This window comes from Tursiops truncatus, chromosome 7, assembly GCF_011762595.2.
Source record: "Tursiops truncatus isolate mTurTru1 chromosome 7, mTurTru1.mat.Y, whole genome shotgun sequence".
NCBI classification, from domain to species: Eukaryota; Metazoa; Chordata; class Mammalia; order Artiodactyla; family Delphinidae; genus Tursiops; species Tursiops truncatus.
The window spans coordinates 57335300-57362474 of record NC_047040.1 but is presented as its reverse complement, the minus strand read 5'-3'; positions in this window follow the sequence as shown (position 1 = coordinate 57362474).

The window sequence follows — 27175 nt, the reverse complement described above, 5'->3', positions numbered from 1 at the left end:
TTGAGCCCAGCCTCTATTGCTGGCCCACAGTATTGTGAGTTAATAAGTGATTGTTGTTTTAAGCTACAAAGTTTTGGGATGGTTTGTTGTACAGCAGAAACTAACAGATACACTAGACTAGAAATCTGAATATCAATTCTCCCTTCCCCCAGACCCACACATGCACTGTCACTATTAGCTTCAGTAAAGCAGAAACCATTAAACATGGGAGAGCAGCCTATCAGAGACAGGGAATGTGGCTGGAAGGGACAGAGTTCCCCCTGTTCTCCCAATAGCATCTCTTCAGATTCATTAACACCAGAGTGTGGGCAGCAGATCTGAGAGGCAGGGAGGAGGAGGAGGAAGAAGAGAGTAGGTGGTGGTGAGAGCCAAGCTAGTGGGAAAGCTTATACAGATAAAAAGAAAGAATCCACTGTACTGGCATTATATCACAATATCCTTATTATATTTAAGAAATCCAGGCAGTTTCTAGCCTCTAAAGGCTAAAGAATGAAGCCGAGCAAATATGGGGACTATGCAGTGTATCATTTTAATAGAGAGAAAACACACACATTAAATGTGTAAGCTTGCCTTTGTTTAAGGCCTTTAAGCCTTTCTTAGCATTTTTAGGAAAATGCGTTGGAAGTAACAATTTGTTACTTTCTAAAATGCTGTTCTGGAATTTCTAGTATGTTTTGGTGCTGAATCTTGATATAGTAATTTACAAAAGCAAGAACGACGCGAAATGCAGTATGCTGTTTCAGAGTTGGGGTAGGATAGGGTGGGTGTTTACTGAATGCTTGTTATTTGCCAGGACCTTATCTCATTTAATCCTTGCAACCACCCTACAAAGAATCTGTACCACCCTGTAAAGTATCTTTAGATTTATTAAACAGATGAAGGAACTGAGGTACCAAGAGGCTAAGTAACTTGGCCAAGGCCACACAATAGCTAGTAAGGTTATAAGTTACAGATATAGATATCAAATCTGAATCCACTGGTTTGTTGCCTTGGCAAGAATACAGTCGTTTTATCATCAGTAATAATAATGATTATTTTTTATCAAGCCCTTATTATGTTACTTTTTAAATTAATAAAATAATAGCTGAAAACTGAGAGTATATATGCTTACAATGTTCTAAGAATTTTACATATAATAAGTAAATCATCACTAAAACCCTATGAGGTAGGTATATTTGTCTCCATTTAAAAATTTTTTTCATTTGTTTTGTCTCCATTTTTGAGACAATGAAACTGAGGCACAAAGAGGTTAAATAATTGCCCAAAGTTGCATTTTGCCTTTTGCCTTGCCTTTTCATAGCTTCTGGTTTTTGGCATTCCTTGGCTTGTGGTAGCATAACTCCTATTTCTGCCTCCCTCTTCACATGGCTGTCTTCCTACTGTGTGTGTCTGTGTGCAAATTTTCTCTTTTTATAAGCACACCAGTCATATTGGGTTCAGGGCCAAACTCTAATCCAGTATGACCTCATCTTAACTGACACCTGCAAAGACCCTATTCCAAATAAGGTCACATTCATGGGTTCCAGGTGGACATGGATTCTGGGGGGGGGAACTATTCAACCCAGTATAAATATTTTTAAGAATTTAAAATGTGTTGTTACCTACAGGGCCAAACATAAGAGGAGGCAGGTTTGAGCACATGTGGTCAAGGCTGGGAAGGGTCTCACCCATGCCCAACAGAACAGCAGCCCCCAACTCCTTTAGGAATAGGCTTGATTTTTAATTTCAAACACCTATGAAGGCAAAACATGGTCGATCCTATCAGTTGTTATATCTTACTGTGAATTAATTTCTCTCCTCTGAGAGCGGATTTGCATGAAGGATGTGGAAAAAAGCACAAAAGCTAAAGTAAGTAAGTAGGACGTTGTAGGGAAATGCCACTGGACAAGAAAAAGAGGCACAGTTGCCAGATGCAGAAAGTATGGATGGATCCATGCCAAGATCAAAGGGAGAATAACCTTGGAACAAGAGGCAGCTGGAAGAGGAGAACTTTCTGTTCATCATTGGTAGAGGCATCTGATTACATGTACCAAGACCTACCACTTACCAAGGGATGGTATAAAGGCAAAGTCTCTGTAGATGTTACAGAAAATTCAAGAAAGCCACTTGGAATGAGTACAGTAGATCAGCAGCCTAAGGCAGGATGTGAATCTTAAGAAATGCATGGGGTTTCCTAGGAAAGATGCCATGTGTTTTCCTATTTTTTCCTACTCTAACATGAGGCACCCAGTGAAAGTTCTGCCTTACTAGCAGATCAGACACTACTGTGCTTGGGAAGTTAAAGAGGAATGTGAAACAATCCTGCCGGAAGCTCTCCCAGCCAAGGTGAAGAATCTAAACATAGTCACCATACCCTGGGGACAGTGCCGTGGCTCGTGGCTCGGAAGCTACAGGAGATGGAGGAGGGCTTGACTGGCCCTGAGGTGGAGGCTGGGAGAGGCACCTTCCCTCGGTTGGTGGTGTCTGCAGGTCTCTCCAGGCCACCTCTGGGAGACATCAGGGGATGATAGAAAGGACACCGGTGAAGAGTTGGGTTAGCTGTGTGGCCTCGTGTGAGTTACTTACACTGAGTTTCCCCACTAAAAAAATTAAATGAAAATATTCATGCAACACCGCCCTTCTGGGCACATAGTACCTGCTCAAAAATTGTTGTTCTCTTCCACTTTCCTTGATCATGGAGTTTATTCTTCACATAAATCTGTTCTGTGAGCTACATTACTTTAGCTGAGTTCAGAAATGTTAATCTTAATCATAACTTTGTTTTGTAAAAGCTCTTAATTCATCAGGGCCTAAACTTTCATTATGATTTTAATTTAAGGACCTCAATTGGGTACTTGGCAGAGGTAGAGTAAAATATGCTGCTAAATCCGTGTTGCTAGGATTTAAATTTTGATAAATGCATAGCTTTTATGCTCTCAGTTCAATTTTGCTCTGCTATGTATTGTAGAATTTTTTAAAAATCAAATGTTCCGTTTTAAAGGAAAATTTCTCCTTTGCATTTGGATATTTTTGTACAAGGGAATGGGGTAGGGCAGTGGGTGCAGACTATGAAACAATCCCGGAGGTAAATTTGGTGATACTGTTAACGAAGAGTTTTAAAATGCTAATTAAGCTCTTTATTTAACCACTTGCAACTTTCCTCAGGATGGTTACAATACCAATGATTAAAAGTTGCAAAGGTATTGTAAACTTCTCTGGGTGATATTTTTTTCAATAATGCAAATGATTTCTCCAGCTCTTGTGGCATCATTTAAAAATGAATTTTGATTACTTCTAAGCTTGTAAAAAATGGAATCGTAAATGTGCTCATTTCCCACAATGAAGGGGGACAGGGAAGGTAAAGAGCAAAAGAATACATCACATTTCTAAGTAAGCAGTCACAAAAGACCTTTAAATAACTCAACTTCCTACCATATTTTATTATCTTCTCTCAGTTTTACAGCATTATCTACCATAGAAATGCAGGGAGATTTGTAAAACACTATAGCATTTAAGTCATTACATTTTATAGCTAATTTCTAATGTGGATTTGATTTTTTACGAGCAGAAAAAGAATCTAATTTGCATTAGTGACAGTAACTAGAGAAATTTAACACCTGGCCCTGGTTGTACCAGAAATTGAATATTAGGTACTTGGGTGCTAAAAACCCATTCAGATCTTCAAGGGGGATTTTTCATTTATTTATGCACTGCTCTCATGTTTATCATTATGAAACTGTTCATATTATGGTGGAGGAAAGCTCACTGCCTGCAAAAATTCTGGATATACATTTTTCATCCTCTGCAAGAGAGACAGAATTATTTACCCATTAGTAAGAACATACCCTGAAAAAAGCACCACCATTCCACGCATGTAAAATAATATAACAGCAGCACTGCATGAGAAGCTTCAACTCCTGCTGGCCTTTCCCATCTCCCCCCCACCACCAACTTCTAGTTTCTCAAGTCTCCCTTTATTTTCTCTTCCCCACTTCCCCTCTCCCAGCACCCCTCCATGCCTGTCGCTGTTTCCCGGTTAGAAGCTTGAGTGCAGTGTATCCAAGCAAAATTAAACCTCTGTTAAAAAGATCACATTGTTGTTACAAGAACAATCCATATGTTTATAAAGTGTAGAAAATTAGGAACTGCAAAAGAGATGAAGCTGGTGTTAAATGATATGGGAAGTGACACTTTACATAGCCAGTTACAATTAACACATTGATGGCATTTTGCTGGCTCCTTGCAGTGATAATGCTGTTGTCAAATGTGTTTAGTGCACCAAATCTCCTGGAGCCTTCAGCCAGGCAGCGAGCTTTTGACAGATTGAAGGTTCGAAGATAGGCTATCATGACAGATGGAAACTGGCACCGATGTTCAGCTTTCGCCGATCACAGGGGACCTGCCCCCCTTATTCTGCAGGGCTCGGCTCTGCAACCTTCCCCCTTCTGATGAAAGCAGGGGATGGCATTGTTAAATAGTGCATCTGTGTGAGTTAGACTCCTCTGATGAAAGCATAAGGCAGACGCGCTGTGAAGCAAAAGACAGCCTCTGCTCTAACTGCATTTTAGATAGACTTGAGGAAGACCCTAGGGAGCTGGGAGAAACTTCGGTAAATTTTAGACAAAAACAGAAAAAAGACCTCCCATTAGTTTCTTCTCCTCAAAGAATATAAAAATACACCTCTGATAATAAAAGTCTCAATTAATGACTTTCATTAATAGTTCCCCAAGCTAGCACTCTTTATGGAGATGTGGAGATGTGGTTTTCTTCTCTTAATATCATCATTTCCTTGATATTAATCAATTAATTTCCAAACAATCCAAGGAAATCTGTAAGGAGGTGCCGAGGGGCAGTTGTGAATAGTTGACTTGTTGGAAACTAATTCAATTACTCCAAGACACTTTTCTTGACACTGGGCTGGGTTCTTGAATCTTGGTTTTAAAATCCAGGGCAGGGGCGGACAGAGCTTTACACAGCTGGGCATAAATGGGCAGATAATATAGTTAATTAACCTTTCACCCTCTCCCACCAACCCCCTTTTAAAGAAAAACATCAGTCATTTTATTTTGAACACCCATCTATTTCAAAGGCTTTCTCTTCAGCTCCTGTAGTTCTTTCTTCTTCTCGCTGACAAATTCCTCTTTAATTTCCTTAAACTGGCTGAAGAGCCCTCTTTCTTTGCAATCTTAATCTTCAATTCCGCTCTTGCCCATACAGGTTGGGAGCAGCAAGTACTGCAGCCCATTTGAGGTATGATAATCAGCTGATTAGCTAGTGGAGTCGTTTTCCCTGAGGCTCTTTTGTGTGAAAAATCCTCACACTCAATTGACATGTGGACATCATAAAGCTGATGAAATGCAATTGTAATGAACAAGAGGGAGCGGCATCTGCAGCCGTCTAAATGAAGGACCCTTCCCTCTCACCATGCTAATTCAGAAAATCTGCTCTTAACGTGTACTCCCCCTGGATTCCAAATCCAGGCGCATCTCCATGAATGCATATTCAAGAAGTGAATTAGCCTCTATGGCAAGTGAACGCCTAGCCTGGTCAGACTGATTCTAATTTCAAGACAGATAATACTGCATCAACTGTAGTAATGATATGACAGTTCATTTGTGATGAGAGTCCTACAGTCAGGTTTACTGCACAGACAGACACAGGTGCAAGGAGAGAGCCAGCAAAACCTCTCATACAAGACCAAAGGTTGCTTTGCTGTCAAATTATTTCAGCCAAAATAGCCCAATGAAGGAGAAAAGAGGTAATGCGTTAAAAAAATTAATGTGTCCCCATATTTAAACCTTGGTTGTAATGGTGGTCAATGGATGCTCCCTTCTCTATTATAGGATCACGTACAGTTGGCAGTCATTAAATTAGGAAAGAGGTGAGCTTTCCCTCCCACACCCTTTTCAGAAAACTACATTACTTGCTAAGAAATTTCCAAGTGAATATAACTTGTCATACAAGGTTTTTTTTTTTCCCCTAAATTGAATTTCACAGGAATCAGTTTGTAGGAGAAAAACTCTGCAGTATTAGGAAGAGAAGCTGTTCATTTCCATTGCCTGTTCTGTGACAGTTGCTAATACAATATGACAGGTTTGTTCATCACTATTTTGGATCACCTTTGGGTTTTCTGTACTACTCTTTCTATTAATACATGTTAATTAATGATGGTAAGGAATGCTCGCCTTTATATGAAAAAGCTCAAAGCACTTTTCAGACACTGATTTATTTTTGAGAGTTAGAGGGCAGGTATCAGCACTGTTATTTTTTCAGAGGTGGAAATAGAAGGTTGGTGATGAAGTGACTTGAGCAAGGTCACACTGCAAGCCAGTCCTGGATCTCAGCCTTGAACTCATTCTTACCCCTCTCCATAGCTCTAGGCACAGAAAATACCCCAGGGAAAGGTGTTGCTAATCCAGAAAATACCCCAGGGAAAGGTGTTGCTAAACTAGCATTAAGGAGACTCCTTCATAAGCACTGCTAATAAATACAGCATATGCTTTAAAAGCAAATGAACAAGACAAGCTTAATAAGGACTGTTGTTAGTACCCGGCAAGCCACCCAGTGTCTGCAGGGTTCACGCAGAGGTCCTTGTCAAGGAGCCACATTTCTGAGATTACAAGAGCCACTTCTCAGTCTCCTTATGCTTCTCACTCACATTGACTTTGATCCATATAGCCTTTCAATTCAATGTAATTCAATAACAGGGCAGCACGTGGGTCTGTAGACACGATCATAGATTATTTTGCTTCCTCCAGTATGTTTGGAGGCAAAATTTGGGGTGGCCAATGAGAGCTGTCACTGTACAGCTCCCTCCTCTAGCGATCAGGAGTTAACCAGCAGATCACTGGCTGTCAATTGCAGATGAAGCAGTGCAGTAGGTATCAGGAAGGTAAGAGGAATGAGACAAGTCCGTCCCCAAAGGCGAAAGTTTCTAACACTCATACAATAAAGACAGACATATAAGCAAACAAACCAGAGAGCAAGAACATCATTCCAACTGTGCCAAGACACATATGCGGCCCCCAATTCACCAAGTGGCTGTTTTCCAAAATCTGCTTGTAAATGAGTTGTTTTAAGCTCACAATTCATTTTCCCATGGAAGCTGAGTTCTAAGTAGTGGTTAGGTTCTCAAGCCAGCTGTCAAAGCCATATTTAACCTATAACACAGCTGAATGCAACACTAATAGTAACACATACAAGTATGCCTGAAAGAGTGTCACTGCCACCTCTGAACTCTGAGATCGGGTGGCATGTGTTCAAATCTCAGCTCTGCTATTTACCATCCTGGGACCCTGAACAAGTATTTCATCTCTCTAAGCCTCAATTTTCTCATCTGTGGAAGGGGTTGATAATAGTACTTATTTCATAAAATTATTGTTAGAAGGAAACAAGACAAGAGTAAAATATTCAATCTGGATCTATAGCAAGTGCTCAATAAATGCCAGGTAGGAGTAATAGAACTTGTTTACATATTTTATTTTTGAGCTTATGTTTCAGATTCATTGCCAACATTCCTCACGCCTTATTCCAAGGGTAGGAAGGGGTTTGTATGGGTGCATTTTTTTGGTGAGGAAGAGACCTCCCTCGTTTATAAAGAGAAGGTATTATAGCCTGGGGTCAAGAGCCAGATTCTGAAGCCATAATGGATTCAAGTTCTGTCCCTGCCACTTACCAGCTGTGTGACCTTGGGCAGGTTACCTAGTCTTTCTAATCATCATCTGCAAAATGGGGATATTTTGGACTTCCCTGGTGGTGCAATGGTTAAGAATCCACCTGCCAATGCAGGGGACACGGGTTCAAGCCCTGGTCCGGGAAGATCCCATATGCCACGGAGCAACGAAGCCCATGTGCCACAACTACTGAGCCCATGTTCCACAACTACTGAAGCCTGTGCACCTAGAGCCTGCACACCACAACGAAGAGCAGTCCCCGCTCCCCACAACTAGAGAAAGCCCGTGCGCAGCAACGAAGACCCAACACAGCCAAAAATAAATAAATAAATAAATTTTTAAAATGGGGATATTTTTAGTACATATCTCGGTGCTGTGGTATTAAGCAAGTTAACATATGCAAAGTGCCATGTTTATAAGCACAATACAAGTAAACAGAGCTATTGTAAGGATACCATGGCCTGTCACTGGCCATGACAAATGAGCAGGAAACCAAGGCCTGCTTGGAGGTTAATAGCTGTCTTAAGGTTACTGTTAAGTAAGTAATGATCTGGGACTCCAGGTTGGTCTTCTAATCCTTAGTCCCGTGCTCCTTCCAGGTCATGGTGTTCCCTCTACCACATACGTATGAGGTACCCTGGAGTGTTAGTTAACATTTATTGAGTACCCAGTGGACGTTCAACACCGAGCTGATTCCCGGAGAGTTTCCTTTAAAAAGGGAAGTTATGCTCTAGACTCTAAACCAATAGTTGGCAAACTATAGCCACAGGCCAAACCAGACTGCTGCCTGTTTTTTATGGCCTGAAAGCTAACAATGGGTTTTTTTTTTTTAAATGGTTGAAAACAATTCAAAAGAAGAATAATATTTTGTGACACTTGATAATTATATGAAATTCAAATGTCAGTCTCTGTAAATGAAGTTTTACTGAAACACAGTCAAGACTCACTTGTTTACATATTGTCTATAGATGCTTTTGTGCTACAACAGGAAAAATGAGTAACTGTGACAAAGACCATATGGCTCACAAAGCCTAAATTATTTACTATCTGGCCCTTTAACAGAAAAAGTTTGCCAACCTCTGGTCTAGACCCAAGAAGATTGATTTAGCCTGGTTACTGCTGAGAGGGAATAAGAGGTTCACCAATCTAACTCAAGGTACATATGCTAAGCCTCAGACTGGCTGAGATGAGAGTGTAATTGTCTTCCACTACCAGAGCAATGTTTTAGCATTGTATTCTGAAATATATTAGAGGCAAAGCAGTGTAGTGGTTGAACCCACTGACTCAGGAACCAGGCTACTGGGATCCAATCTTGATTCTATGACTTGCCACTTCTGTGACCTTAGGCAAGTTACTTAATTTTCCTTGTGTCACTGTTTCCTCATCTATACAATGGGATTGTTTTGAGGATTATGTGAGTTTTTACACCTAAACTGTTTTGAAGAGTTCCTTGCCCACTGCCAGCAGTATGCTAGTTATTTTCGAAATCTCATGACTCTTTGGGAAAAAGGAGAAAGATGCCTTCCTTGGAACGGTGGGCAATGTGTCTGCTCAGACTCATTCCTCGCACTGTCTCTGCTGGGGCAACGCACCTCATTCTTTAGCCCAGCACAGAAGTCTGCATCTTTCCCGGCAAACTTTCCTTGAGTCATTTACTTCTTTGTGCTTCCGGAGAACATTGTACATCCCTCCTTTAAGGCTGTTATATAGAATGAAAAAAGATATTTATGCACATTTTTGTCTGTACTAGATGGTGAACTCCCAAAAGGAAAATAATTTCTTGTCTTTGTCTCCAGAGTGCCTGATGTGTGGAATATATGGTATGCAACAGAGTCAGTGGATATTTAATGAATCAGAGAATGAATAACAGGCCAAGAAACTGCAGGGTTAATAAGTCTTCTGTGATTTTTTTAAAAACATGTGAAAGCCTTCTAAATGTGGCGATTACTTTATCCCTTCAATGTACAAGCTTGCAATACAATTAAATTGGAAATTATGAGGCTTAAAATAAAAGGCAGGTGGATACTTTCACTTACTGAATGTGTAAATCACAGAACAGAAATTCTTGATCTGGGGAGAAGCTTAGTATGAATAGGCTAAAATACCCTAAGTGGCTATGTGATTTTGGTAGGGCACTTTCTGACTTTGGACTTTCGTGTTTCATTGAAAAACAAGGAAAATGCACAATAGATAATCAGTAAGGCTTTTTCCACTCCCCAAACTATGATTTCTGCTTCTCCCAGAAAACTTACCAAATTCTGCTCCCCTGTGAGCAGGGCTTCTAAATAATGCTGGTAGGTAAGTTACTTAAGTTTTCTGAACCTGAGTTTGAAAAGTAAAGAGTAATACTATCCCTGAATCGTACACCTAAGAATGAGAGGCAAAAAGAGAATCTACAAAGGAGGTTGGGGCTGGATCATGACAGGCTTTGGGTGCCATGCTAAGGAGTCTGGACAGCCTGCACTTGATAGAGAGTAGACAATAGGAGGCTATGGATGGCGTTAAGTAGTGGAGGGACAGGACCAACTGCGTATTTTGGAACAAGGACTCTGGCCACAGTGTGGAAACTGGATTGGAAGGAGAGAAGGGGAGCCAACATACAGCAGCGCTGGAGGAGATACCGGCTAGAGGGGTATTTAAGAGGTTGGATTTTGAATTTGAGAATTTAGATAAAGCTGAGCACCTGGGCAAAAGGAATGCCATTTACGTAATAGGAAACAAGAGAAATAAATACTCATGGTCAACTTTTATTTCTTGTAATATAGTTTCAACTAAGAAAAAGTCACGGACTTACGTATCTGTAGAATCACATTGGAGCCAATACAGGGTACCTGCTAAGAGCTCAGGCCCTAGGTTTGAATCTTAATTCTTAATTAGCTCTGAGATCTTGGGTAATTCATTTTACCACTTTAAGTCTTAATGCCTTCCCAAGGTCAAGGTGAGAATTAAATAAAATGATGCATATTAAGGTGCATATCATAGGGTTTAGTAATCGGCAAGCAGTAGATTACAGTCAGCTACTATGACAGAGTGGGTTTGCTCCAGCTGCAAATCTCAAGCTTTCAACTATGTTTTCATTCCAGAAAGAGACAGTTAGAAGACAGACTCTTCTGCCAGAACTAGAGTTTTTAAAAAAATTAGATGACTAAAACTAAAAAAGTTTAAAACCACTATTCTAATATTTTAATCCTTGGAAACCCAGAAACAATTCAATGAAGCTATTTGGTTAAGTTAAATGCAGTTCTTTGAAATCAGCTTAAATGCATGACTCGCTACTCAAAGGTTCCAGAGAACTCCACTTGCCTGCTTGGGAAGCAGCAAACAAGGTCAGTATTGATAGCTCACGCTTCAGTGAATATATCAATTTAAAGCTTCATCAGTGATTCTCACTCATCTGCAGCCCTGCACGGCTGTTGTAAGAATGGGGTGACTTACGAACCTATTAAGTAACTTCCTCACTTGTGCTCTAATGAGCCTATTGTTTCCCTGGAAGAACACAAACACCTGAGTACAAGCACAAACTGAAGCCACAAATAAGAGGGTGCAGATTTCAGCCCTGCCTTACCTAGAGGCACTCTTTGTTTTGATTCTCTATGCTTTTCAATTGCTTTACCAGCGTAGTCAGGCACACTTTTATGTCAAGTCCTGAGTAGGACTGTTGGGGTTCCCCCGTCGAAAAGGGCTCTGGTCACAGCTGACTCATCTGCTGTACAGGGCGCATGTGTGTGACCTTTTGGAATTTGACTATCAGACACTTGCTTATCTACTGTTCCCCCTGCACCAGCAAGTGCCTCTGCAGTGAAGATTACCACCCTCCGCATTCCGAGGTCCACACTGCATATGCAGAAGTAGGATGAACCTGCTGCTGTGGGGAGGGGGCACCGAGCCCACCCACAAAGAGGGCATCCGTGGGGATTTCAGCCAAGAAGTTCTCCTTGTGCTCTTGAAAAAGAAGGCGTTGGCCCCGTTTTTCTGCTACCGTAATTCAAGGTTAGGTTCCCTTGTCCTCCATATACCATATCACTGATGAGAGATGAAAGACTGAAAATTAGTTCCTTAGGGATTGGGGCCAATACTGTCCATGGAGGTATAGTGGGTAAAAATATATATTATATATACTTACACTTGGCACCTGACCCCTCTTAGGAAGGGAACTCTTTGTTTAGGGAACCATTTTGATAAGTTTTAAGGGCAGGAGTAGGAAGAAGATAAACATAGATAGCTAACAGTTTTAGGTCAGAAATGAAGAAATCTGTGGGTGGACAGGGGCCAGGAGGAGAGGAGAAAGGAAAGGGAGGGAGAGCCAGGAGCTGGAGCCATCGTGGGAGGCTGGAGCCTATTCAGAAAGATGGTCACAGCAGGCAGCGGGGCTAGAGGATTTTTAAGAATGTGTAATCCTCAATTTTAAGTCGTTTGCATGGCTCATCTACCCAAAGTTTCATAAGTTACTTGTTTGAGCTCAGTAAGAAAGGGAGGCAAAGGGGTAGAGTTTCCTGAGTCTGGGGGGAGATGAGGATGAACAGAGGAAGAGAAGAGCCCAAAAGGCAAGAAGTGAGTAAAATCAACAGGAGCCAAGAGTGGTCATGAGAACATAAGCCCCTGGGAATTTCCAGAAATCGTGGAGGGACCTTGAACTTCCACAGAATGTGGGATAGAAAGCTAGGGAGAATTTCATTTACATTTTAAATGAGACCTGGGTTCCACTAACTCTGCAGTAAACAGCATCCATTTGTCACTGATGCCTTCTAAGCTGTTGATTCTGTCTTCAAAAGAGAAATACCTTGTCTTCAATGAGTTTTCTTTGACTATAAAGATTGACACATATTTGAGTCTTGAAAAATAAACTGGGTCAAACAGAATGCTGGGAAAGTAGGAATTGTAATAGTCAAGACTTCTTAAGATTATTGGAACTATTTTCTGCTTTGTATCCTCTCTATGGCCATTACAGAAATGGGAGTGGCAGCTCCCCTTGGGGGTAATGAGACCTTGTTACTGGAGGGTTTAAGCAGAGCCTTTGTGACCAGTTGACCCAGAGCTGTGCAGGGGATTCATGCGTCTGGTAGAAGCTGGACAGATAGGCCTCTAGGCCCTTTAAACAAGTTTCTATTACTTGGGGGTAGGGAGGACTTAAAACTTTCAGAGAAGTTTAAAATATTCCAAGCGTCTGTGGCTGTTTCTAAAGAATGTATATCTAGCCCTTTCCCCAGCTCTACGTTAATCTGTTCCAGTTTATGCTAATTATGTTCTCATTATTTGGGAGGAAGGAAGGAGACCTGGACCCTCTCCAAGGAGCGGGGGTGGTCAGCTGCTCATGCAGTGCACTGGCAGGAGGCGGCATGGGGGGGACCTCCAAGTGCCCACAGCACTGCAAGGGATCTTTCTGGCCTGTATTTGGATCCTATGGCAATGTGGGGGGATCTGAAACCACATTACACCAGTTTGCAGAGGTTTAGATTGGGATGGCTAGGGAAGAACCACATCTGCTAACATCCATCAGGTTTCTTCTGTAGGTCAGAGCTATGGGTCAAAGAACTCTAGGGCCTCAGGAGTTAGGAGGAGTAAAAGGTGAGAGTGTGACTTCATTGGTAGGGGCATAGTCAGACTTTATCCTGATAATCTATCATTCTTTCTCTTTAGTTACAAAGTTCTTGAAGATAGGTGTGAGGTAGGGAATCGCAGTTTGCTCACATTGCAACTCAAAAGTGCACCGAAAATGCACTTTGAAGATTTGTCTCTACAACTGATTTCTTTCCTTCATGAACCCCAGATCAGAATATCAGGGAAAAATCTATTTTCCAGCTCATTCCTGTTTAAAGCTGTGTCTGATACAATAATTTGCAAATAAATTGCTCTACCTTTCAGGTGCTTCTCTTCCTAATGTGGCTTCTCGATGGAGTATATGTGACCTCAGGGCTTTGAAAAAGGCACTCAAGATGCATGCGGTGTCCTTGCCCCACCCACTGGCTCAGCTGTGGCAGCGTCCACTTCTACGTGTCCATTCTTATTTTGTTGGCATTTGCTCTTACGTCCCTGACTGGTGTAGCCTATGGTGTGGTCATACTCCTGGGGATGCTCTTGATACAGGCATGGGGGTGCCCCTGGTCTACTGACTCTGCCTCTCCTGGGTCTAGCTGGCTTCAGGACTCCCTGCAGCCTGGCAGCAGCTCTTGGTCAGGCCCAGGTAGGGGTTACCAGATTTAGCAAATAAAAATACAAGATACCCTATTTAAAACTAAATTTCAGATAAACAATGAATTTTTTTTTACCGTTAAGTATGCCCTAAATATTACATATAATATTCTTTGTTGTTTATCTGAAATTCAAATTTAATTGGACGTTCTCTATTTTCTCCAGCTACCCTCCTCCCAGGCCCAGTGTCCTCCGCCACAAGGACTATGGATCCTGATGAAGTAGTCATTTTGGACAACTCACTAGCCACACCTTCAGGAACCTCCTGTGTCCTTCACAAGCCTATCCACAGGCTAGCCTCTGGATACCTTCTGTGCCCTAAGGAGTCAGGGATTCCCTGCGGGAGCTGAACACAGGCCCTTTCTGGCTAAACAACAATGCTAGGCTGCCACTTCTGCCCAGCGTGGGCCACTGCACACGGGCCGGGGAAGCCTGTGGGTGTGGGGCAGGACCGCCGTCCCCACATAGCTCTCGTCTCCGCCGTCTGCCTCTTCCCTTCTCCTTCTTGCTTGACCACCCCCGAGGCCAGAGCAGCATTTCTCTTTTATTTCGCCTTTGTCATATCCTCCTCCTACTGTAGCACAGCAAGCAAGCCTTGTGACTGGCTGCCATAGCAGAAAGAATAGTTTCTCTGCACTATACGAGGACTCAGTGACCTTCATTCTCCAATCTTGTTTCTGGTTATGTTAAAGACAGAAATAAAGGAATATAGAAAGCCCCCTCACCTGGCTTGCATGGTTGTTGTCTTGCTACAAAATCCTATATTGAATGTCAAATATTTTTTTTCCTTTTCCTTGCATTCCTTCTATACCAATCTATTCCCCGCCCACCCCCCCACCACACCGGGTAGAATGATATTGCCAACTGACTGGAGAGAAAATCAGGAGCTCTGAGAGGCTGCAGAGAAAGAGAACATGAATACTTTTTCATATTATCTCCTCATTGTATTTACTTTATGAGGGTCTGCCCAACATAGATACTTCTACTTTGAGCTGTGTGCCCTCCTTCTGTCACTATTAAGAAGCTTCTTGTAATATGAACTTATATTATGGGGGAAGTTGACTTTGTCTCCTGAAATCTTCAGGTCAATTAATTCCTGGACAGTGAAAGTTTTTTAAACTGAATTATGACATTTCTCATACTAACTCTCAAAGGCATGGAAAGGTAAATGAAATAAAACAGCAGCATGCAGGTACCTGCCATGCAGATAAGATTCTTCAGAGAGAATCTTACAAACTTGATAAGGATAGCAATCAATTTGAAAAGATATGAAAAATTATTTATAGCCTTTGTCCTCAAGGTATATTCTCTATATTTTCCTAGTATTTTAGGTTGCAGGTTGTGCCACTCTGAAGGAAATAATCTAACTACAAGGATAAAATTACATTATTTGATAGGATAAAATTGGGAGATTGCAAAAAATGGGAAATTATGTATACAGATGCATTTCATTTCTGACTTCTTAAATGCCATTTGTAGGTTGAGCTTTGGGGAGAAGAGTATGTAATTCTGTTAGTTTGAAAACAAAATCATTGCTTACTCCAGGTAATTGGTGCCCCTGGCCTCCTTGTCTGCCTTCTGCTCTGCCTAAGTGGACCCACTGCTCTAATACATGTTATCACAAGAAGTGAGCTTTGTGAGGAAGACACTACATAACCAGTCACTCCTGCATTCTTACTGCATGCTTTTAAGTTGCACCATGTTCTATAATTTTTCTTCTTTGGTTTCATAGACTATTTGAGGCGGAAGCTAAAAGGGAGGTAATCCTGTGCAATCTCCTCATTCTGTAGTCTGAGACAGAAGTGAAGTGATCTGTCCTCCAGCCGGTAGAGGCAGCACTGGGTGAGGAGCTGTGTCCAGTGTCTGGACCAGAGCAGCCTGCACGCTTCCTTCACCTGCTGATACCACCGTCCTTCCGCTGAGTAACAGGAACAACACACCACACATTCTGGTATCGAGTATGTCGTAAAGTTTAAATTGGCCTATCTTGTAATTAACTACATTTTAAGGTTTGGAGGTGGGCTAAACGCTCCACTTCAGCATATTAACAGTCTCCCAAGGAGGAAGGGGGATTTAAATGGAAGACAAAAAGGGAAAACATGTTCTTTATTTGGTAGCAATGAATTCTGTTTCAATGTTATTAGATTATAATGTCCCAATTTTTATCTAGAATCTGTGCCTCTGGAAGCACAACCCTCAAAAATGAGTAAAAATTATTTTCACACTTTTTATAGGTTAACTTCAATAACTGCAAGTTTACTTGTGGCCATTTTCATATGCATGGGGGGTTTTTTGTTTGTTTGTTTTTTACATGCAGTCTTTACTGAGAAACACTTGTTTTCTGCATCATCATTTATTTTCAGTAGAAAGAAGATCCAAACCTTTTATGTTCAGATTGAAAACCCTCCATGATCTGATTACACTTAACAAGTACACAGATTACTTCTTTTTTGCCTCCTAGTTCCAAACTGGACCACCTAAACACAGCTCCCCTGCTCCTGGTCTTGCTAATGATTCACTCACTTTCAAAACTTGACTCCTGCTTCTAAAAGCAGCTCAGATGAGACTTGCTTCCTAAAGCTTTTCCTCATTTTGATTCCCATGTCTACCCTCTACAAAATGAATCTTTACATCCTTAGTGTTCCCATAGCCCATTGTTTATATTTCTGATATACTAAATAACCAACATGTGGAAAACTTGGCACTTTATCAAATGCATTTTACTTAATTATTTCACTTAGTTACACCACTTGCAAGATCCTGCATTATTACTTGGCTCAGCATCTCAGCTCTTTCAGTAAATGTAAGAACCTTAATAGTGAACCTTGATTTCATATTTGCTTTTGTGTAATCTACTGTATTATGTTTGCACATGGTAAGTGTCCCAACTGATATTTATTAGCACTGAATTGATAGTGGAGTCCATACTGACCAGAAGGGATTAAATTCTTAAATGTCAATAGATTGTTCCTTGTCCTCAGATGAAGGCTGTGATAGTGACCCAGCAGGCACTGCTAGCCTCAAATTCCACCTCAGACTTTGAAGTCTGGCAGCCACCTCAGAGCATTAATAGGCAAAGCTGTGACTTGTTGGGTAATAACACACTGCCTTGGAATAATCATTTTCAAATGAATCAACAACAGCAGCTATTTGCCTGATCTAATTAGCATCACCTTTTTTTTGAGCAGGCGGAAAAAGGCTGGCATATTCTGTATGATGCAACACGCAGCAAATTATACAGACAAGGCAACATCACAGGGTCAGGCACTCACCTCCGTGGCTGAGGGCTTCCTGGCAGTCTTCCCCCTCTCTTCCCCACCCCCGCGCCCCCCACCAGCTCAATAATAATCTTGCATCATTTTAAGTATGAGAACTGCAAGGAAATCCTTAATTTGAAATTTAGCCCAAAGGTGGTTTCTGTATTTAAGGAGACTTGCTTCATAGGAGCATTTCAAGAACAAAAGTGAAATTCCCTTTACATCCAAGAATATTTGGGAAGTGATTTAACCTGAATGAGACGTTAACTCTGCTTATTTACCTGGTAGGAATGTCAAGACTGAACAGTGTTATGCTCTTGTCTCTCCTAAGAGTTAAGAGACCTTTGTTTCCAAAGCCCAGGCCCAGGCTATGGATGTTCTATGAGGGGGTGGGCTTGAAGGGAGGACAGGCAGAAGGGATGGCTCTGTCTTTAATGAGGAAAATGATTTACTAGAATTGGAAGGAAGATATGTGCGGGGGAGAGGGTAGTCTGCTAATGGCTGAACATAGTGCCCCCACCCCCCTCTAGATCAGAAGGTGGTATGACCTTGGATTGGGAAGAGGTGATGAAGGTTTTGGGGTGTGAACCCTACGGCAGGGGTGTGTGGAGCCAGCTTGTCAGAGCATCTCTCTTCCCAAATGCCATCATGGGAGCCTGAAAACTGCCCTTTCCCCATATTTTCAGGACTATGTAAGCCCCCTAGACTCTTAGAGGACCCTAAGAAAAGGAAGAGCCCTCTATGATGACTGACACTGAAAGCTCTATCTGCCCCAGTGAGGTTGAAGCCAGATATAGTTTGGTTTTGAAACATAAACTGTGGGCTCTAGAGCCAGATTTCCTGTGTTCATATATCTGGACCTGCAACTTGTTACGCGTGCCTTGTTAGGTAGGCACATTCCTCAACGTCCTCATCTTTAAAATGGGAAAATTATACTAGTATTAGGTTGCTATAAGGATACAGAGAATTAATACATGGAAAGCCTTTAGAGCAGGGCCTGGTATAGAGTAACCAGTGTTGTTACTGGACAGAGGAGGGGTAGTCTGGTGGAGCATATTCATTATGCTGCATTAATAGTCCTTTTACTGTGTGTCCTTTCCTGTCTTCTTCCATGCTGTTAACTTTAGATGGCACGTTCTTAGAGGGTATGTGCCAGTGTCTGTCTATGCATTGTCTTTGCACTGCCTCTGTGCTCTCGTAATACTCCTTGTCACGGCTAGTTTTGAATGTGTCCATTTTGTAAGTCCTCATCTCTGTAGCTCCCCTAGCTCCTGACACATGGTAGGCACACAGCAAACAGTTTTTAGGCTGAACTGACTTTAGATCTGTCATAGGGTATTCAGCAGAGCATTCAGCCGTTAATCAAAGCTTTCTGATGAGGCTGGTTGAAAAAAAACTTATTAACAGGTTTGAACAAATATGGCTCCTTGGTCAAGAGGAAACAGGCCCTAAAGGAAGTCATTGCTGATTACATGGATATTTAGAGGCAGAATCGGCTGGCTCCCTGAGCCCTCCCTGCTCTAAAGTCTTCATGGCCAGTGCTTCTCTCTAGAGGGAGCAACCGAAGGTCAGAAGACCTTGATCAAAGTAAAAATTCAGAGGAACCCCAGGTTGCCTGTGGAATTGCATTTTTCAGGGAGGGAATGGCTGTTTCACAGGAAGCAGAGATTTCAGTGGGGACTGGATTTGTTAACTAGAGCAGCCGATGAACTTTTCTTTCCTCCTCCAGCCCTAGGAAAGCACGTAGCCCAAAGACACACTGCTTCAATTCATAAAGGAGTGTTTCTATGAACTTCAGGGCTTAACGACTAACCGAGTATCCTTGTAACAGTTAAGTCCTCTTTGCTTAACCAATAAAAACGAAATGTATTTGGAAAGACAGAGGCTACATAGCAGGGGTTAGATTTCTGAATTAATATTCCAACGATAGGGCTTCCCTGGTGGCTCAGTGGGTAAGAATCCGCCCGCCAACGCAGGGCACACGGGTTCGAGCCCTGGTCTGGGAAGATCCCACATGCCGCAGAGCAACTAGGCCCGTGAGCCAAAACTACTGAGCCTGCACTCTACAGCCCGCGCACCTAGAGCCCGTGCTCCGCAACAAGAGAAGCCACTGCAATGAGTAGCCCTCACACCACCACACAACTAGAGAAAGCCTGCATAGCAAAGAAGACCCAACGCAGCCATAAAAAAAAATAAAAATAACAATATTCCAATGATAATAGTAACAATGGACAGTGATTGGACATGAGATCCGGTGCTGGGTTTATATGGATGTCATTTCATTCAATCCTTACAGGAGCCTTAGGAAATACACTATTATTTTCTTCACTTTACAGAGGAGGAAATGAGGATGAAACAGATGTTCACTGACTTGTTCAAAGACACACAGTTGGTGAGTAGTACCCAGGATTGGAACTCTTCTTTCTGCCTGGAAGCACTCCCATCATCCCCTCTAAACAGAACAGTTTAAAAATTAAAGAATAGACCAACTTGAGCTACAAAGGAGTAGGAATAAATAAGGCTGAAATAAATTCACTTATCTCTGAAATAATGGTCACAGGGAGTAAGGATTTCAAAATACACACTTTAAGTCTCTGGCTATCAAGGTTAAAACTGTAGCATTTAAAATGCTAGTGTTAAGAGAAAAAAGGAAACTGCTGCGTAAAGTTAGCAAAAGAGAGAGGACCATTAAAACAGCAGGAATGAATAAAACCCAGAAAGCATTAAACAAGATGGGATCAGTCGGCTCAAACTTACTTGTTATGACTGTGGGGAGAGGCCAAGCTCCCCTTCTCCCATTTAACTATAAATCCAGACAAAGTGACAGAGAAAGGTTAGAAGTAAAAAAATAGAGCACAGAGTTACCTTAGAAATACAAGTAAAAGGCGGCCAAGGACATGGCATCATTTATGGGGAATCTTGTAGAAATCAAAGGAAAAACAATGCTTTAAAGCAGAGGACAGTTTTTAAATGAGCGTTAGTCTCCAGTGAGGATATAATAGAGGAGAGTCTTATGCACAGTAGTAGTGAAGGACATTAAAATGCTGTCCTCAAAACCTGAATTATCAAGTAGGCACAAAAACTATAATGTCGTTTAGCTCAATCACCCACACTACAGATCCTGCTGGTTTAGCAGCATTATTTTAGACCATTGGCTAACATATCTTCCTGCCCTAGGGGCCCAAACCCTACAAACAGTTCCAAGGGGTTTCTTTATTTGCTTCCTTCCTTTCCCCTTCTTTGTGAAGCCCGTAAAACACACTGCACAATTACAAAGTCGCAGCCGCACGCAATATTGGAACAGAGACACCCTGTTAAATCCGTTCCTGACAGCTGCGAGCCCCTTTTAAATTTCAATTATAAGATCAACAACCATAATCGCTGGCAGACCATTACCACTCAGGGTTCAGGGAGTTCTGGGGATAGAGTGAGACACCCGGAGGGGGAGGAGGCTGGGCTGGGAGAGCCTCCTGACCTCCTGACCTGGCCAAACCTGGGTCATCTGCACCTGAACAGTAAATTCTGGTGCAAATGGGAAAGGCTTAGGCCCGAAGCAACTTCAGCCTCGGGGCTGGAGGCTCTGGCAACAGCCTGACCAGTGCTCTGACTGCCCCCTAGTTTTCATTTCACCTTGATTGAGCTTGGAAACCAGTCCCTCGTTTCATAAGTCAGGAAAGACAAAGGCATGATGTTCCCTGTTCTCAGTACAAGGACTCAAATTCTGCTCTATCAACCAGACCCAGCTCTCGCCCTTTGAAAACACGAGCCTCATGCTGTTCCCAGCAATGGCAGCCGCAAGTGCCCCCGTGCTCCTGCCCAGGGCTCCGGCCTGCAGAGGGAGGCCTTGGTGGAGGGCTCTCTAGCCTTCACCCTCGACCACAGCTGATGGGGATGTACCTGGTTCACTCAAGCCTCCGCCAATGCTCAGAGCAGCTGAGTCGTTAGCCAGATCTTAACAGTTCCCAAATGAAATAGCTGAAAAAGCACGTTTCCATGCAGGGCCTTGCTTTCTAGAATGTTTCCATCCCATGCACCCCAGGTTCCTTGCTTTTAGGACTGAAATTAGACTGACCCTCATCCCTCATCCCAAAACTCATCTCTGAGTTTTCTGGTATAAAAGGTCATTTGAAATGAAATCTAGTTATCAAATATCCACTGAGCTTCTGAAAAGATCTGGATTCTTCATCTTCAAGGTGCTTAGAACTTGTAGATAGCAAAATTTATTATCTTGTACCTGACTCTTGGTTATGTTGTAAAGTCAATGCATGTCTCTTTTGTTAGAAATGACACATTCAAAAATGTGCCTGCCAAAGGCTTCACACATCTTCCCCCAGAGCTGATTTGGCCATTTGCAGGGTTTCCTAAAGAGAAACTGCCTGCAATTGCTACATTCACTTCAAAACCCTGCCCCCCCCCAACCCCCATATTCTTCCTTTGAGAACTCTGAAAAGCCACATTTCACAGAGTAGGACTTTCATAAAGAAGTCCTACTCACTAGCTTGGCTCCCCAAGCCTGGGACCTCTAGTCAAAAAGGAATGAAAAGGTACGTGAGATGTCTTTGAAAATTTCGAAGACCTTTCAGGCATTCTTCTTGGCACTACTATTAACAACCCTCCCCACTTGGTCCCCAACAAGGGTTTGAGACAGAAAGAGACAGAGTTTGGTTCAGAAGCAAAGGAAAGCTTGATTCCCTGATCAAAGAAGGGAGAGGTGCAAGCTCTAGAGCACACACTCTCCCCAAGAGCTCGGGGCTGCTTTACAGGGTCTTGGCGGCAGGGAGGGGTGGAGTTCTTTTGGGTCAGGCACAGCTGTGCTGCTCACAGGGCTCCAGATAGAAGTGCCAGGTGCAGCCCCTCTACACAGAGATGGCCAAGCTGGGGTGTGGGGCACAGTGGTTCTGCACTGGGAACTCTAATCCAACATGTTAGGTGCAAGGCCTCTGCACACAGCAAAGTGAAATTAGACTATAGGCAAGGGAAACTAAACTAAGCACAAAAGAAGAGGTTAGATCTTATCACCTAGATTCCATCTTATTCTCCCCCCCCACCCCCACCGCCCCTCATCGCCAGATGGGAGTGGGCTTTGTGAGTGACACTACTCATGCCCTTTGCCTGCAGAACACTATGAAGCCAACACTGGTTGACCCGACTGAGATGAACTGAAGAGAATGTGGTCAGTATGGTGTGTCTTTGAAATAGGTTTGTAGAGAGCATTTCATCTGTAGCACTCAGATTTTTTTCTTGCTAAATTTACGCTTATGGCAAAGCACTTGCAATTGTGTGTGTGTGTGTGTGTGTGTGTGTGCGTGCGCGTGTGTGTGAGAGAGAGAGCCTTCTCAGCCAGATGCGCTGTCACATAGCACTCCTCCAGGGACCTAGGGAAGCCTTGCACACTCTTTATGAGAATATACTTCAAGGATATGCTTTTATAGGACCTAAACCTCTAAACCAGTATTTTTCAGTGCTTAACTCATATATGCCTGAAAAAGGACTGTAATATTCCACACAGGACATCCTTATTTGGATCTAGTCTGTATATCAATTTTTTGTTAGTGAGACCTTTTTTTTAAAAAAGAGTGTTTAAACTTCTAATTAAAAAAAATCTTTGACAAACAATGGCACACCTTAAATTTCATCTCCTATTGTTTAAAAATTGTATTTTGGCAATAAAAATTTGAAAATAAAATTTGATAAGGATGGATTGGATAAAGATTAATTCCCATAATTATCAGGATTTCTCTGTGTATTAGATAAATAACTATTAGTGATAAAGGTCTAACAATATCTCATCTACAATTCTTAAACTCCAAAACCTTAAACTTTTTGGAACTTATTTGGCAGCAAAACCTGACCCAAACCAACACAAGGCTATTTATATCTTTATTTCTCCCTTGTGAATATTCATATGTTTCCCTGCAGAAATATCAATGTGTTGACTATAAAGTGCTGCCCCATACCCTGTTGGGGATGTTACATTAGTTAATGTGCTACATTATGTTTCTAAACTCTAGATAATTTTTAAATTCCAAAACATATCTGATTCAAGGTTTTAGATGGGATTTTGTACCTGTCTATAAAATCAGACTGTAGCTCATGCCATTACATTTTTCTTTAGGATTCGACCTGTTTGTTCTTATAGGAAGAAACCATCTATGCATAGTATTTACACAAAATTCACACCTGGTTGCAATGAGAATGGTGTCTATTCCCTGGAAAAAGTTTTTTTTTCTTACCAGTTTTCCCCATCTTTGTAACTATTAGGTGTCTGTAACATTCTCAGTTAAGTTCACCATGTTTTGCTTGTCTACTGTCCAGGCACTGTGCTAGGAGTCCTGAGGGATGCAGACATGAGCAGGATACTATCAAGCACTTAGAGCAACCTGATTGGGGGTGTAGACATGTAAATACCACTCATCTGTAATGACAGGTTGAATGTCATAAAAGGCAGAGTAACAAACAAAATGCTGAGGGATCAAAGAGGAAGAGTAATTACGTCAAGGGAGGCTTCACAGAGGAGGTGTCACTTGAACTTATACATTGTGCCTTTTCCAGGATGTTGAAATTTTCACATGTGAAGAAGTAAGGGATGCTATTCCAACGATTTTCACTGGTCAGAGAAGCCCTGACCTTTACTATTTTTTTAAAGGATGCTAGTATATAATGACAGAGAAAGAAAGAAAATAAGAAATTTCAAAGCAAGGTTACAAAAATTGAGGTATATTTTAATGTTTATTTTGAATGCTTTCTGCATAGAAAATGCAACATAAAATTGTAGTCGTGGGATAATTGTTAGGTTGTAAAACATGTTTATGTCTAGTCCATCTACAGGAGCAGTCTGGTTTAAAAAGGTGTATGAACACCATCTTAGAATCTCATCAGTTATCCCTGTGACTGTATGTGTTGACTTATTTAGAGAAGAGAGAAATGTCTAAATTTACAGTCCCACATGAAAGTGAGACCGGTATGAAGTAAGAGCTTCTGAGTCTCCACCAGTAGACTCGTCGCTTGCCCACCCCCTCTACCTTGTTAACCCTACAATTGTTTGGAGGAATCCAGAAAAAGGGAAATAGCACAGACAGTGTCAAGTGAAAGAAGCTTAGATTTAATTTTGTACATGTATCATTCAGGATATGTTGCATTATGCTGCAGTAACAAGCAACCCCCAAATGTCAATGAATTAACACAACATTTATTTCTTGCTCACATCACATGTCCACAGAGGGTCAGCAGGAAGTCTCTGCTCCTTGTAATTACTCGGACATCCTGGCTGATGGAGGCTTCATTTGATGTGCATTTCTAATGATCACCTGAGCAGTGTGGCAAATCACATGCTGCTTCTTAAAGAGTCTGCCCTTTGACTCTTGCACTCACATTGATAGACCAAAGCAATTCACATGACTACACCTAGTTTCAAAGGGGGTGGGAAAGAACAACCCTATTCTGGAAGATCAAGAGCTAGAATTATCAGGTCAAGAGTATTAGTGACAACTTTAGCAGGGAACAGGGAGTCATATAAGATTCTTTAAAAAAAAAAAAAAAGAAAAGAAAGCCAGGAACATATGGTTGAGCTAATAGATAAAGTAAAGGAGCGCATAGATTATCTGAAATTGGGTGCCTGGGGAAAGAGAGCTGGGAGACACACTGGACTAGCAGAGAGCGAGAATCGTAGGGTTCTCTTAGCAGTCCCTGACTGAAGTGTGCATTCACATTAATCAAGATACTTATTCTGGCTTCGCTTCAGTACCTCCAAGGGGAAAAGAGACACAGAGATGGTAATGTATACAGCCTTCCTGTTAGTCTGAGGGTTAACGAAATTTGGGGGATGAGGCACTTAACTCCCTGTTTTCTATTCAATTCTGGGGAGAGCTGCCTCTTAAACAAAACGAGCCTTTTTCTTTGAGTTCACAATACATTTCTACAGTGACAAATTTTGCCAACCTTGCCAAAATTTGAGCTAAACCTGAATAATAAGTTGACTATTTATTTTATGAATTGGATGTGCATCCTGCCAGGTTTTCCAAGTGGTTATGACAACAGAATTCCTCATCTATAATATCCATCCACAGCCCTCATGTATAGCTCCCTTGTTTGCTCTGAAGATAATATATTGATTGAGCCTCTTTTGATGGCATTCTTTCTATGCTTCTCACATGAGGAAGAATTACTGCTGTTTTCCCCAGGGGACCTAAAACGACTGCATTTTTACACATGTTATTTACTGTATACATTCTAATATCAAAATGGTCAATTCATTTATAATCTTTTTAACATGCCTTAGAGAATCAAAGGTCTGTTCTTATGTTTGTATGGGGAGGGTTTTTTTTTTTTGCATATAAGTTTTACTTTACAACTCATTAACGGATCTTGCGCCCATGAATGGGTAGCATTAATTATGCACAATTAGCATATGATAATGTATGGCACACATTTCAAGTGAATATTAGACAGCATAATTATACTGAATATTATTGTGTTCAGCTATGCAGGTTCATAAAATGATGGATGGTGTGTTCGTCTCTATTGAATCCATTTACCTGACCTAGAGTGATGATTTAAAAATGAACACAGTTGGAAATAAATGCACATAGGTTGAATACTGTTATGCACTAAGGAATATTTCCAAGTAGTAAAAGCTGGAGGTCAGTTGGCCAGTTCTTTTGCTTTTAGCTATAAGATTATTTTAGATGCATATTGTAGGGTTTTAGAGCTCAGCTTTGAAATCCTTCAGAATTCAAAGGCTGTTTTATGTAAAGTGTTCTGACAGGCAAAACGATTCCTTTTTAATCATAATTCACCTCTGCTCTACAGGCTTATTATGAAGAACAGAAATATCTATGCATAGAAACAAACAACTATTTTTGGCATATGCCGAACTGAAGGTGCTTAAGAAGATGGGAAACTCTACTACATCGTACCATTGGTCTAAAAGCACCAGATGAAATCAAGCAAGAGAGAAAGAACGCTTGGGTAAATCCTCTCACCTGCTTGAATTATTAACAAGAGTTTACCTGTCTTTTCATCAAATGTTATTTCATTAGAGCTTTTGAGTTTTCTATTCAAGTAAAATAAGATCAATGAATAGGCTATAATTGAACTTCGACTTTCTAGTTAAGAATTCACTATTTGAAAAGTCTATTAGCCTCACAAAAATGAGAGTTCCTCTAAAAAGAACCACAAAAACCCACAGTAAAGATAACTTTATGTTTCCCGTTGTGAGCATAGAAAATTACTCTGAGTTGTCACACAAATCAATTTTTGTACCTGGACTTGATCCAGATATTAGGCTAACTGGGAAAGGCTCATTCTGCTCTCCTGCCCCCTCCTTTCCTTTGTGTCCTCACATTAACTTTGAGGAACCCATCTTGAGAGCTCTCGGCTGATTGCCATTTTAAGAACCTAGTTCAGCCATTATTAGTCCCCAGTTTGTCTGGAATTCTCTCAGGCATTTGAAAGATCCCAAGATCTTAAACAAGCACTTTTCAAATTTTTCCACTGTACTATCCGTCAAGGCAGAAGAAAGTCAACTTATCTTTGGGGGCCTGAGGCCCTACAACAAAATGGGAAATGTCTTTGAAGTGTTTCTTTTGCCATAAAGTTCTGTATACTTGTATTCCTCTAGATAACACAACTGACTTTTTAAAATAAAAGATATTAATATTCTAAGCTATTTATCATTGAATAAAATGGATGGTCCAGGAAGACACACTGTGCCTATGGCTTTGAACATTCCCTAATACACTGTTAAGTGTTCACTGGGGTACCAGTACGTCAGGATGGAGGCCTAATCTGTTTTATGGAAAATCTTTTGATAAAGTGAGCTAAATTAATTATTAAATGTTTGCAATTACAAACAGTGTATCAAAGCAAGTGTCCATCAATAGAGAACTGGATAAATTCACTAAACTACATCCAAACAGTATAATTCTATGCAACAGTTTAAAAGGATAAACAGTTTAAAAGGATTGTATTTTCATAAAGATGCCCATTATATTTTATATATAATATATATATGGAAAAAGTCACAGAATAGTCATAGTGTGATCCCATTAATATATTGGTGCAAAACATGTGAAAAAC